Consider the following 15,549-nt stretch of genomic DNA (forward strand, 5'->3'; position numbering starts at 1 on the left):
GTGTGTAAATCCAGGTGTGCCACAAACCTCATTAAAGGGGGCACAGAGATAAAGCAAAGTCTCATGATTCTGAGTGCTTCCAGTTTCAGATATTCTCAAAATACAACAAATTCTTGACAGCATGATAACCAAATGCAAGCACAGACTGCCATTAATTCAATAACAGATATATCACTCTACTTGTACATCACTAACTATAAACAGATGCAATCAGATATTTCTGGAACTATATATATGAAATTCTTTGAGGACAAATGCAAAACTTTTAATATGAATTCAGAAAGATCACTGTGGGCTAGAGACACGCCCAAGAGCCAAGATGATGTCTAAAATAAGGACTCTCATGCTCTTTTTCAAGGCTGCCCTATGGACACGGATACATGGCTAGATGTTCAAGTGGGGATATTGTGCCTACTGCCTTGATAGAATGTGGTGAAGATGCTGATATTGCTGTAGTCTCTAAGGAGCTTTTGTGAAAGATGGATGTGTAGGAAGTGATACTTAAATACCAATTCAGTCATCACTGTGTTTTTAAACTGAATATCATTTTAAAGAATGAAGTAAAAAGGTGTAAGAGAAGATATATCTTATAACTTGGAAGCCTTTTCTAAAATGTTTGGTAACTCTTTAGAGAACTCAAAAACAAACAAACAACAACAACAACACACAAAAAAGAAAAACCAAGCTCATCACCTGTAATAGTTGTAACAAGAGATATTTAAGCCTTTTGTGACACAAAAATGTAAGAAATCTTAGATCTGCCCAGGAGATAAATTTTTTAGGCCTTGGTTAGAATGGGTCACTAAGAAGACTAAAGATTGGTACCTAAAATAAGAGAAATACTCTCTTTTCCCCTATGGGAAAACTACCTCGTGAACTAAAGATGCCTGTAATAAAATTCCATATGAAAGATCAAGAGATACCCATGAACATTTTTGAAAACAAAAGGCAATGCAAAGAAATATCCCATAAAATTCTCATGTTTTGATGACTTGATCAAAAAAATATTTAGAAAGCATTCAAAGGTTTTAGAATTAATAGTCAAGGCCAATGAACAAAGGTCACAACTGTGGTCATAGTTGATCATTTTGAAGGCAAGCACAAGGTATATGAATAATAGAGACTGACAGTTGTGGTTGAATACTTATAGGATGGTTTCAATATGTCCACCAAACTATGTGGGATCACTATAAAATAGGAAGTATGGTAATGTAATCCCTCCCTTTCTTCTCTGTGATAGTCTTACCTTTCACCAGGACCATACGCTAGTACATTTCAGCAAATTACAAATTATGCAGCCAATAGTATTTTATTATAGCATCACAGAATGGATGAAGACAATTTATTTATCCTTCCCCCAAAATTTCTGCTTCAACTGTATCCCCTAATGTGATAGTGTCAGGAAACACACCATTGCAAGGTAGTGAGTTGTGGATGAGATCTTGACAGTAGAGCCTGTGGTGAGAACAATGTGCTCCCCAGAAGTGTTACCAGGGTTTCCTATTTTCACAGTGTGATGCAGCAAGACACAGCAAGAAAGATGCCATCTACAAGCCAGAACTAAGTTCTTTATCAAGAACTTAATCTACCAGTACTTTAATCTTGGACTTTCCAGACTGTGTAACTATGAGAAATTAATATCTGATGTTAAGCCATCTTGTATTTTTACTAGAAGCCCAAGTTGTCCCCTGTTCTGGGGTTAATGGGGTTAATTTGGAAAAATGAGGAGAGAAACACCAAAGTCATTGAAGAAAGATGAAAAGATTGAACCATTTACAATCATGGAAATCCCTGACTTAGATTTTGTAAAACATGGCTGCTCTTTGGAACAGTGTTCACTTGATGATGTCAAAATGTCCTAGTTAGGGTGTACTACTGCCCTGAAGAGACACCATGACCATGGCAACTCTAATAAAGGAAACATTTCATTGTAGTGGCTCACTTACAGGTCAGAGATTCAGTCCACCATGATGACATGCAGGAATGGTGCTGGAGAAATAGCTAAGTGTCCTACATCTTGCAGGCAACAGGAAGCCAACTAACTGTCACACTGAGTGAAGCTTGAGAAAAAAGACCACGACACCCACCCCCACAGTGACACACTTTCAACAGGTGTGACCCAGATTAAATGTGTGCCCTCCAGCCTCAAGGTCTGGATTAAAGGCTTGTGTCATCCAGTTTCCTTCAACAAGACCACACTTCCTCCAACAAGGCTACACCTCCTAATAGTGCCACTCCCTATGGGCCTATGGGGGCCAAATACATTCAAACTACCACACAAAGCCCAATAACAAGCAAATTCATCTAGTCTATACTGATTCCTGAGCAGTGCTTAAGATATAGTTCTGCTTTGGTAGGTGTTGAGCTTGTGGACCAGTAGGATTCTACCAGAAATAAGGGGTAATGTGGAAGTATAATGTGGAAGAACAGAGAGAAACCTGCTTGCACAAGTTATCAAGAAAATGTTATTGGAGAAGGAGACAGCCTGGTCAGCAGCAGCTCAGAACAGCAATGCAAGCCTGTTGAGCCAAAGACAAAAGGCTTCAACTCAGAAAGAAGTCAGCAGGTTTGACCTACCAAGTAGAGGTGAACAGATAGAACATAGTGAGAAATCAGGTTACAGAAAAGAAGTTGAAGAGGGGGCCAGGGAAATGGCTCAGCAGCAAAAGATGCTTGCTGTCAAGCCCAAAGATCTGAATAGGAACCACATAGTGGGTGGAGAGAATTGACTTCTGAAAGTTGTCTGCTGACCTCCACACACATGCTGTATGCTATAGTGGGCCTGTGCACATGGTACACACTCACCAAGGAGGAAAGGTAAAAACCTACTCTTGAGAAAGAAATTATGCTACTACATAAGAGGAAAACAGTTTAGAGAATAAAAGTGACTACTATGGAGAATGAATGATTGCATTCCATGTAACAGCCATCTGGAGGGAGAAAGTTTGCTTTAGGTACAGAGGACAGTGGCACTTTTACAGAGGAAAGGAAATAAAATAAATCCCCAGGGCCTTCCAAAAAAGAAAACAAAAACAAATAAAATTTAAAGTCTTGTAGAAAACAGTATGGTTGTGAGACACAAACATAGGATTTCTAGGTCTAAAAGCTCATTAGGCTACATGTGAAGGGAGAGACACACTTCTGCTGTGTCCAAAGCAGCCCAGTCCCTACATTTGAAATTCAGCAGGGCAAAGTAAAGAACCTTTGTTTTCATCCTTGAAACTCCAAAATCATCCCCAAAGAGCAGGACTGTGGGATATCCTGTGCTCCTTCAATCTTTTGACCTGGCAAGGAATGGCTCTACCTTTTTGTTCCTACAAAGATTATATTAGTCAGGGTTTTCTAGTGGAACAGAATCCATAGAATATATATATATATATTTTTTATTAGAATGGTGTACAGGCTGTGGTCTAACTAGTCCAACAATGGCTATCTACCAATGGAAAGCCCAAAAATTCAGTAGTTATTCAATCAATGATACTGTATGTCTCAGCAGTCTTCAATATACACCATAATCTCAAAGAATTAGACTCTAGTACCAGTGAAGGATTGGACTTGCTAACAAGGCAAGAGCGAGTTTCTTTCTTCCATGTCTTTTCTATAGGTTGCCAACAGAAGGTGTGGTCCAGATTAAAGGTGGATTTTCCCATCTCAAAGACTTGGATTAGAAGTGGCTCTTGCCACTTCAAATGATATAACTAAGAAAAAAAATCATTCAAAGATGTGCCCAGATTTTTGGGTTTTAATCAGTTCCAGGAGTAATCAAGTGGACAACCAAGAATACCTGTAACAACTCCCCTTCTTGTCCACTTGACAAACAATAATAGCTCCTTATGTCATGCTTAATTTCCAAATGAAAACAAGAACCAGATAATCATAAGGCCAAACATGATATAACTACCACATGTACAACTGCCAATCATTATAAATTTAGAATAGGTGGCAATGATCCTTGAGGGACATTCTTTTAGTATCTCAAACTTAAATATTGCAAACACTGATATTCTCTTCATTGATGTTTCATTACATGAACCAAACACGACTAGCCAAAAAGTCAATAAAATGATTCCTAATGAGTTGATTTTGCTATACTCATAGATCAGTGCCTAGACCAGTTGTCATCAGAGATGCTTCATTCAGCAACTGATGAGAGCAGATGCTGAGACCCACAGTCAAACATTATAGAGCCCAAGTGGGAAGTCTTCATTGGGTTCCTCCTCTTAGAGCTCAGGGATCCTGAGGGAGAGGAAAGGAGGAATTGTGAGAACCAGAGGGGTCGAAAATACTGGGGAGAGCATGGCCTGCAGTATCAACTTAGCAGGCTCACAGGAGCTCACAGAGACTGAAACAGCAATCACAGCACCTGCACGGGGCTGTGCTAAGTCCTCTGCTTATATGTTATGGCTGTTGGCTTGGTGTTCTTAGATGACTTCTGGTATTGGGAGTTGGGGTGTCACTGTTGCCTGCTCTTGGGACCCTTCTCCTATTATTGAATTGCCTCTCCCTTCCCTGATATGAGGATTTGTTCCTGGTCTTATTATATCTTGGTGTAATCTGTTCATTTGATGCCCTGGGAGGCTTTCTCTTCTCTTGGAGGAGGGTGGAAGACACTGGGGTGGATCTCAGGGAGAGGAGAGGTAGAGGAAACTGGGAGGAGTGAGGGAGGAGAAGCTGCAGTCAGGATGCATTATATATAAAAAAATAAATAAAAATCTTTTAAAAAGAAGTCAATCAAGGAAAGATAACACAAATATCTGTACAAGCTCATTTTTAATGAAATACAACAGAAATACTCATATGGTTTTATAATCCTTGTTTCTGCTGCTGGTCACATGGCCTTAGCTGGTATTTATAGCTACCTTCCTCTACTGTCCATTCTGTTTTTCCTCCACCCTCTGCAAGCACCTCAGCAGGTTTTGGTTCTTTTCATAGTGGGGTGACCCACACCTTCATTTCTGAAGAGTCTGTGCCCTTTGTCATTCTGCCTAGATTAGGCTGTTGTAGTTTCCCATTGGCTTTAATCATAGGACAAGGTATCACCAAGAGATGCCCTAAAGGATTGCCTGCACTCCAGACATAATCTTTCTTCCCTCTATTATGGAGAAGCAATCCAATTTCCCCATGGTAATCTGGACCAATCACCCCTCCTAACACTGTTATTCCTTTCTTATCTGTTGGTTTAAGGGCATCAAAAGTCCAAAGTGACCAGGGGAAAGTCTCAGCCTTCAGTTCAATAGATTGTTTGTTGTGGCTCCTGGCAGCTCTCCACTCTGGAACCAAAAATTCTAGGCCAGCAGAACTTAAGGTCACAGGAAGAGGAAGCAAAATTTCATAGTGGGCTACTAAGAGTCATAGTGAGTAGAACCATTATTCTCTTTTCCACCCCTTGATTCCTGGATTATTACAAAATGAACATTGAACATAATTAATAAACTGCCTCACAAATGAAGTAATTGTGTCCTTATATGAGAAGACTATCGGTCTTTACAAAATCTTCCACTAATTAGAAACTCCATTTTAAAAATTATATTTACTGTTAATGTGTGGGGGTACATGATGTATATATGCACACATGTGCCATGTGCATGTGTGGAGGCAGAGGACAATTTTGTGGAATCGGTTTTCTTTAAGTTTACATGCATTCAAGGAATCAGAATCAGGTCTCCAGTCTCGCATTGCAAGTACCTTTGACCACTGAGCCATGTCACCAGCCCCCTATCAGAAGCTTTTGTTTTCATAATTGTTGTATTTATTCTTGTATGCTTTCAAATTATAAAAGAAATATGTGCTGATTTTAACATGGAGGATAATAGAAACATTATAAAGAAAAAATAACAATGTTTACAGTCTCATTGCCTTCTTCAAATTTGGATAACTAGTACTTATAGCTGTAAAAATTCATGTGTTTTGTTATCACAGACAGATATGATAGATAAATTTGTAACATATGTACATATATATGTGACACCTTACATAGGCATTTAAGAACTAAAAAAATTAAAAATAATGTGTCAAAGAAAGAAAAATATCAACCTTAGTAGTAAAAATCTATTATTAAAATTATGGTCTTAAATTAAGAATTGTATCTTAAGATTTATACTTTAAATATGAAACTGTTAACAATGACTCTTTACAATTTGCTTTATCGTCCCTATACTTTATATAATTGATGATCCAATAATGTTCTAATGTATCTTACTTTAGCAAAACAGAAACTTTGTATTGTTGTTTTTATAATGTTTCCCATTTCAAACATCATCAGAACATGTGAGCAGTGAAGACATCTTGTGAACAAATTTATTCTTTCAAAATCATGACTTTCTTCTAAACAAGAATAAATGAAAGAGAAGAGTGAGAGGCTATACTTTTCATTCTGGTTTATATTTAAGGCAGAAAGTTACAAGAGGTGTCGATGTTCAACTATTCAAGTATGTTCAATTTTGATTGCTGGCCTGATATAGATTCATGATTGTACAGTAATTTTTGTGATGGTATCTGTGACCTTAAGTCATATTTTAATGAGACTTGGGGAAATATGAGAAATAATATGGTTGAAATAATTTAGTGATTTTAATGAGGAAACATCACAGTGCCAAACATAAGCAAATGTGTGAAATTATCTTTTCATTATTAAGTGTGATTGTTGAAATTCAGGGGTCATCTACATGCCTAAGGAACTCCAGAAGTTGGGACTCCTAATCATTTATAACTGAAACTGTAAATAGCTATTATGACTTACTCAAAGATATGCTGAGAAATGTCTAAAAGACATCTCTTTAATCTGGTCAAATAAAATAATAACTCATCACAATAAAAAATGAATGCTGAAAATGTCATTTATATATCTTTGAATTCTTAAAAAATTTTAATGTAGTTTTATGACTAATAAATAGCAACGAATTAACACAAATTGTAAGTTTTTGTTTGTTTGTTTAGTTTGGTTTTTGTATAAACAGGGTTGTGAATCAGCAAGTGCATGGGCCTTGCTAAGTTGACTTATTGCTAAATTGACTAAGTTGACCATTGGTGATTTGACTTACCTGAAATGGTTACTCTAACACATTATACTTTCTTGTTTTTCTAATACAGTGAAAGTGCTTTATATGTAGGAGCCACAGCTTATCTTAGCCCCATGACCTGGTACCTCAGCATGCCCAGCACCACTTGCTGAGTGAACCGGGACTATAAAAACAAGTTCTGGGCTTGCTTCTTGGGATGGCTCCATGGGTAAATCTCAAATTACTATTATTTTATTTTGTTATGTTTTGTTTCTATTGTATTAATTGACCCTGACCCTAACTGCATAAGTCACACAGTACAAAAAAATAACACATTATATTATGAATAAAATGTATTGCTCATATATACTACCATTAAGTCAGTGTTGCATAAAAGGAGCAAATGTTGCCTTAGTATAGATTGAATGTGTTAAGACAGACACCTGAAAATCAATTCTATCACCTCCACCCAACCACATATAATCCATCATTCTGCCATATACACAGCTGTGAATTTCTCTCTCATAAAACAACATAGGTGTGCCATGAATTATATCGATGTTTTTTTTTAACAGAACATTCCTAGACCATGGACCTGATTTGCTTTGCAGGGAGCCCTGGGAAACAGCTTGTACTGGGAGCTCACTGGTTTATTTCTGCTCCTAAGACATTTCTTCCCTATCTCCTCCATCCTTGTTTGACTCACTGTTTAAAGAGCTTCTCTAGTCTCTCCAAGTATTAATGTCCTGGCTTACCATCTGAAATCGTACTCACACAAGACTTCCCGTTTCAGGATGCATCTCCAGCACATGCACCGAGCATCACCAGATCCTCAGGTCTGGGAAGACTCTAGTGTTTCCTGTTCTGCTTCTAACATTCCTGTTAAAGCTTCATTAAGTGTTGGCTGAACAACTGATGCCTAAGAAGTACATGAGTCCAAAAACACCATTAGCAAGTGAGGCGGGCACTTCCCATTGTCCACATGGCTACCACCTTTTAGTAAGTTTTTCTTTCTTTTTTCCCTAATCCACCATTGTTCTTTTACTCTCTGAATAAATAGGTCACTATGGTTTTTGTCACTGGATTTTAATAAAACAAATGTACAAAGCACTTCAATACTTTCTCATACTGACTGATGGGATGCACTTTCTGGATTTTTACTCTTATGAGAAATGACTTCTCATAAGTTAGTATGTTGACCTGCCTCTATGAAAGTTGCTTTTCAGACCATTTAACTACGTGCTGAAGGGTGCTTTGTGAACTGATAATTTCCAAAAATATCCTCATCATAGGAGAAATCTTAGGTTAAGCAAGTATAAGCAAAATTTATCACTAGAAGGGATAAGATGAGTTATGATATTTACACACAACACACAAAGACCTCCCCAGTTGAAAAAAAAGTTATAAACATGCAAATTATCAAAAAAAGAAAAGCAACTGAATGTGAAAGCATTCAGTCAAGGTAATGCAATAAATAAAAAGCATCTCAAATACACGTTTTCCTTTCAAATTATCAAAACTTATTTTAATTATCACACACAGGGTTATATGAAGACTATGCTACAGTGACATACAAGGTGTTTTTTGAAATTATTTTATGTGTGTTGGTGTTTTACCTGCACACACACCTGTATACTACTTGCATGCTTGATGCTCATGGAGGCCTGAAGAGGGCATTGGCTCCCTTAGGGCTAGAGTTACAGATGGTTGCAAGCAACTGTGCAGTTGCTGGAAATCTAACCCAGGTCCTCCAAAAGAACATTCAGTGTTCTTAACCACTGAGCCATCTCTCCAGTCTCCCTCCCCCACCAAAGAAGGTCAATGTTAGATACACTTAATAACTTAAGCTTTGCTGTTAAATTAGAACTGGAAATGCAAAGGTAAAACCCTGCAAATAAAATAGAGATTAATTATGAATTCAAATTAGCACTGGGTGAGTGGTCAATTAAATATCTAATTATCTTGAAAAATTCACTGCCTGCTTAAGTGGATTGCCACACCCCACCACCTAGCCCTTCTCAGCCCACACAGGTGTCCCATATCTTCTCAACTTCTCAACTGACTCAGTGGTCTTATTACAGTAGCTTAAATAAACACACACATATTCTTTAGTATTCAATTGATTGTCTCTTCACTCTAAAAGCACAGAACAAATGATAACTTTGTGCTATGGACTATGTTAGCATTTATAAAAATTAAAAAGGAAAGATATATACTCATCAACCAGTCAATCTCCCCTTCCTCTTCACTTGCCCCAACTCCAACATAGTGCTTGGCTTATGGAATACTTGGCTAAACCTATTCCTTCTGCTTAGATTTGGTCCCAGGATAGCAGCACTAAAATTAAAGGAAGAAACGCAATTCTCTTAAGAATCGTCAACTGTGGGTTCCACCTGATGATTTGGAATGTCAGCTTTAAAGTTTGAGAAATACAGTAGAAGGTGAAATTTAGTTACTGTGGTGGTAAACCTTTACAATATAGTGAGAGTCTTGGGCTAGGAAAAAACTGTATAAGTGAGTCATGCCTATATTATGTCCAAATCCAGGAATGCCTGATCTAAATGAGGAATTCCAGAACAGCATTCAGTATTCACATGTAGTCTCTATACTGCAATGAACATTAGTTTTCTCTTAACCATACCTTATTTAGCATAACAGCTTTATATTAATGAGTCTTTTAGAAAAGGGAGAAGTGTCTGCACCAGCACATAGGGATGAGCAGGCAGGAGTGACAGACAGTAAGTGACCTAGAACGGAGTTTAGAGTAAAAGATGCAGGCAGGCACCCAGTTTGCCATCACTACTGGCAGGGATAATCAGAAATGTCAGATGTGACACTAACCTTAAGGTGTGGGGGACATTCTTGAACTATTTTATTTTGACATGAAAGGAGCCTCAGAGGCCTGGAAACTTTCATCTTGTTACTGTGGTGGCTCTGATCCTTTCTTCACATCATTCTTATTGAGATCACAGTGACCTCTTTAAGTGGAATGTGAGCACATACATGTAGGAGCATGTTAAATCAAGGAGAAAAAAAAAGACCTCACAGGAGCAGGAAGGGATGATTTTTGATTCATCATGAGAAACAATCGATTATTAGTGAAAGCTAAATAAATGACTTGTTGTGTGGGTATCTCTAACTGTAAATAATTTAGCTTGTCTGTGAACCTGTAAACTATAACCCTGATGGGACTGACAAGATGTGGCGATTGGTGTAATAGTGGCATGAATATTATTGAAGTAATCAACCATTTTCTGATTGGATCTAAGGTCTGATCTCTGAGTGGATATGGTGGTATTGTGTTCCCCAAAATATTGTGCACCCTAATAAACTTATCTGGGGTCAGAGAACAGAACAGCCACTAGATATAGAGGCCAGAAAATAGTGGCACACACGCTTTTAATCCTAGCATTCCAGAGGCAGAGATCTGCCTAGATCAAGGCCACACTGGAACAGCTAGGCATGATGACACATGCCTTTATTCCCAGGAAGTGATGGCAGCAAGCAGAAAGGACCAGGAACTAGCCTGGTTAAGCTTTTAGGCTTTTGAGCAACAGTTCAGCTGAGATCCATTTGGATGAGGACTCAAAGGCATCCAGTGTGAGGAAACAGGATCAGCTGAGGAATTGGCAAGGTGAGGAAGCTGTGGTTTGTTCTGCTTCTCTGATCTTCCAGTATTCACCCCAATAAATAGCCTCAGGTTTGATTTTTATTAATAAGACCTGTTAAGATTCGTGCTACAAGTGGAACCCATACCTGGTACCATTAAAGGACCCCAGAGCATGTAGCTATATAGGTGTTGGCCCTAAACAAGAACCCCATAATATTATTTTGTTAAACTGATATAGTATTAAAATGATTCCTAATGACTCATTGCTACACTTATAATTCAGAGCATCTCACAAACCTTATCAATAAAGAAGCTTCTCCTTGAATTAGATGGCAATCAATACAGATACTTTGTGCTCAACTGGTCAATGCACAGAGAACAAGAAACTGTGAAGTGCTGAGCCTTGATAGGACATATATCACACTCCTCCCACTCAAGACTCAAGGCTCCCATCATGAAAAGACTCTAAGAGCCAGAAGTGGTAGATAACATCAAAGAAACATTTTTTCCCCCAGATACAACCTGGAAAATGAACAGAAACTCAGTGATGGTGGTAATATGTACAAGACATGAACAAACTCAACCCAGATGAAATCCCAATGTAGAGGGGAAAAAGGTGTGCACAAAATCCCACTAGCTGAGGAGCTCTTAGTATTTTATAGTTAGTGGAAGAAAGTGAGTCAGTGTTCTTTAATGGTTTAAACTGTGTTGGTTGGCCACACTCCAAAGGAGGCCTCGTTCCCATGTCTACTTGGGCAACACAAGTGGATTCAGGAGAGGAAAAAGAAAAGAAAAAGAAAAAAGAAGAAAACTAAAAGTTAAGGATAAATATGTTCAAAATACACTGTATGAAATTCTCCATAGATTGATAAAAACATTGTTTTAGGAAGTTACCCTTGGCTGGAGAGATGGCTCAGAAGTTAAGAGCACTGGCTGCTCTTCCAGTGGTCCTGAGTTCAATCCCCAGCAACCACATGGTAGCTCACAACCATCTGATGCCCTCTTCTGGCCTGCAGGCATGCAGGCAGAACACGGTATATTCAATAAATAAATAATTTTAAAAAGAAAAAGAAAGTTACCCTATCACAGAGTCCTTCTCTACCACAGCCTCCTCCACTGCCATGATTTCTCTCGTTCTTCCATGCACTTACTGCCACCAAATATATGATATATATGCTTTTAAAATTGGTTTCTTGCTGCCTGTTCATTGACAGGAGTTGAAGGTCATTATCTATTTCATTGACTCCTTATTGTAAGTACCTGAAGAAATGCTTAATGAATCAATTTTAGTATCAGAAAGTTCTCTAATATCCTCTGATAGTTCCTTACTCATTCAAGACAAAACCATAACCAGAATTAATACCAAAAATATTTGTGGAGGTTGAATATAGAAACATGGTTCTCTACAACCTTGTTACTAGATAAACTCTTGCCGTTTATGATATGATATATAGAGTAAAAATGATTTGCATACTACCAAAGGATGGCTGCTTATAATTCTATACCCTCTCAAATGCAAACTATGGAACCAAAGACTGTGGGACAAAGCCTGACACAGGGGAAGAAATTAAATCGGGAAGTGAACAGAGTATCATATGCATTGAATTTGGTTTCTATATGTTAGCAAAATGTAATTATCCTACAAATGGAAATTGTTCATCAGTCTATAACTTGATTCTGCATAATTTAAAAATATTTTATATATGTATGTGATGTGTCATATATGTAAGGCTTGGATATGTATATTTATGAAACTACATGTATATATAGTAACTATCTATGTATATGGATGAGCTATATATGTTGTCACATCAATAACTGAAACTTCCCATTCCTTCCTTGAACATCTAAAATAAACAATACCCAGCTCTAGAGGATGAGAATGACTAGAGTGCACAGAACACTCTATTCTCTGAGCTGTGATAGTGTTACACACGATTATGTAACAATTATGTATAGTAGATCTTGCTTTCTTATTATGATTATACATTTGAAAAGCAAGAGCAATGGAGGTACTAACTTGTTCCATTAAGGTGAAGTTATCAGAGGATATTTGGGCTCCTTCTCAACTTGTGTTATATTAAGCCATTTAAGATTAATGAATTTAATTGAGCTCTCACTACACTCAGGTATGTCATAGGAGTTTAGCAGTCAATAAAACAGACTATGAAACTGACAGAAATAAATGATTGGATCAATAAATAAGTGGAAGAAGAGGCAAGTCACTCATAAATTAATTCCGAACAGCTTATATAAATACTCCCTGTTGAGAACTGGAGAACAGCTCCTTACCCCTGGAGCATAGGCTGTTTATTGGCTTCACAGTTTTCTAGTGAGGAATAGAGTGTGTAAAGGGGAGAGAGGAGGCACAATAACTTCCCAATGGGAAAACCAGCCCCACTACCTCAAGCAGGGGAACATCACAGTGTTAGCCATGTAGACAGCATGTACACCTGACAGGATCTGAGGAGAATGGCAGCTTGTCTCTGAATTCCCCTTCCCCAAACACATAGTTAAGTCTGATTATAAAGCAACCCCAACCATGAAAGATAGTACATCAAATACCTGACCAGAATTCCTTAAAACTATAATGGTCATCAAAGTCAGAGAGCACTTACAAAGATCAGAAAATGTGAGGACAAATGTAATGTAGTATCCCGGATGAGATCCTGGGACAGGAGAATAAAAGGCATTAGACAATAATCAGTGAATTCTGGGTAAGTGTGGAGTTGAAACTGTACAAGTGTTGGTTTCTTGGTTATGACAAACATACCACAGTAATGTGAAATGTTAACACTGAGGAAAATCAGAGAAGGGATAGATAGAAACTCTGTTTTGCAAGTTTGTATCTAGTTATTCTAAAACCAAAAATTAAACACACACACACGCACACACATATATTCAGTATCTTGAACAAGAATACAAAGAAGATATATTTCCATTCTTAACCAAGTATCATTATTGATTGCCTCCCCAAGTGTTATAAAATGAACACACACACACACACACACACACACACACACACACACACTCAACACAAACACACAAAATAGACTGGAGGCATGAAGATAGAAGTTTAACTTGGGAGAGCCAGTGAATCTACTGGCTAAGCTGAAGAAATTGGGGATCACAGTTGCCCGGATGAAAGATGTTGGCTCCCCTAATTTTGGGGCTGGATGAGGGCTTCTGACTTTCCCTTCCTCTGTAGGAGAAAAGGTTCATTAAGAACCTGTTACTTGAGGTGAAACTCAGAAGAGATTATGCTGAAGATACTGGGAGTAGACTTAACTAGGGGAGCCATGGGAGAGGTAAAACACAGGAAAACAGTTGCAAGAGACCCTTGGGGCTCAGGGAAAGAAAAGCTATTCTGCTCAGTGGAATGTGATGGAGGGAACCTCTCTAAGGTACCATGTGGACCTGGTACACCAGATTTATGAGGGTTTGCTGGTGTTAATTAAATCTCTCCCCACAGCCGGCGTTAACAATGTTTGCTTGTTAGGATGTGTATTTCCTCCCCCTCCTCCGGGACAAACTGGTGATGTGTTGTTTTTTTTTTAATCCTTTCATAGTGCAGACTTGTACTCTATATCTGTGAAGTCTTGAAAGTAAGCATACATGTATAATTCTAGATTTAAGTGAAGCCCAAACAAGGAAATCGGGACTACAGGAAGAAGCACCACAAGGCATGTATTGGATTATTGGATTTTTACTTATTTTTTGTCTCTTGCCATATCTACACTGAACCAATGAAGTGATTTAGGAAAAAAATTTTTTGCTTTGAAAATAAGATCTGTCTTTTGTTTTTAAGAACCAAGAGATATATACTTGAAGCAAAATAAAAAAATATATATCTTTCTCCTGGGCTCTGAACATTTACAGCTCTTATGTATGATTGCTTTCCCCAGGTGTAATAATTTATTGCCTATTAGTTCACTATATCGAAGGCTCACTTTCTCTCTTTGACTGCATGGGTGACTCCATTAGTGGTAATGAACTGTTTCATGGATAATCACACCATCAAGACCCATCCACCTAAACCCTAAAGCCTGAAACCTCAGCTGTTTGTCCTGCAGAGAGAAAAAGAGCAATGACCTGCAAAAAGAGATCTGAGAACCACTGGAGATATTAAGTTTAGGCTTAATAGTGAGTCATTAATAAATAAGATGCAGTACAATTATCAATATGAAGCAATTTAATAATTAATGCCTTGCAAACAAAAGAGAAATGAAATACTAGGTAGAATTAGGCAGAGGTTATATTCAGTTCCCCTTGAAGAGCCTGCTTTGAAGGGGAATTCACAAACTGTTTAAAATTATGAAAGAACCATTTCCCCAAAGCCCCAGTGGAGAGCCATTTTGCAATTGGTATTCTGAACACTAATCTACTTCTGGGCTCACAAGCATTCTCTGTACTCCATTCTGAAGGTACAATTTCTCCCACTTAGTCACAACTTTCTGTCTTTAAATGAAGTACCAAAAGGTTCAGGTGTATGTGTAATCAATAAAAAAATTAAAGTTCTTAAAAATATGTCACCTTATATCTGTTATTCTCACTATCTCGGATTTTTAGGGCAATGTATATTGATGATAAATTCCAAACTCTACTGACAATTCTATTTTTCAGTGGAATAAGATGAAGCAAAAAAAATTTATTATTTACCGAGGTAGATTGATTACCATAGTGGATATGTCATGGAAATCTCTAAATAACCTTATATGGCCACTTTTATTAAGTTCAGTTTATAGAGCAGAGGTTTCAGCCTTGGATAACCTAAGACAGTTGCCTAAGATCAGCAGTTATGGATTGTGAGTTATGAGAAATTCATTCTGGTCTTCTGATGCCTAAGAATCTCGTCCTCAGACTCCCAAGTGACTACATCTAAAATAATACATTTATTTAAACGTCATCCTTAATCAATTGCCCACAATGTTTGTCAGTTAT

This window comes from Onychomys torridus, chromosome 6 (assembly GCF_903995425.1).
Source record: "Onychomys torridus chromosome 6, mOncTor1.1, whole genome shotgun sequence".
Classification (NCBI taxonomy): Eukaryota; Metazoa; Chordata; class Mammalia; order Rodentia; family Cricetidae; genus Onychomys; species Onychomys torridus.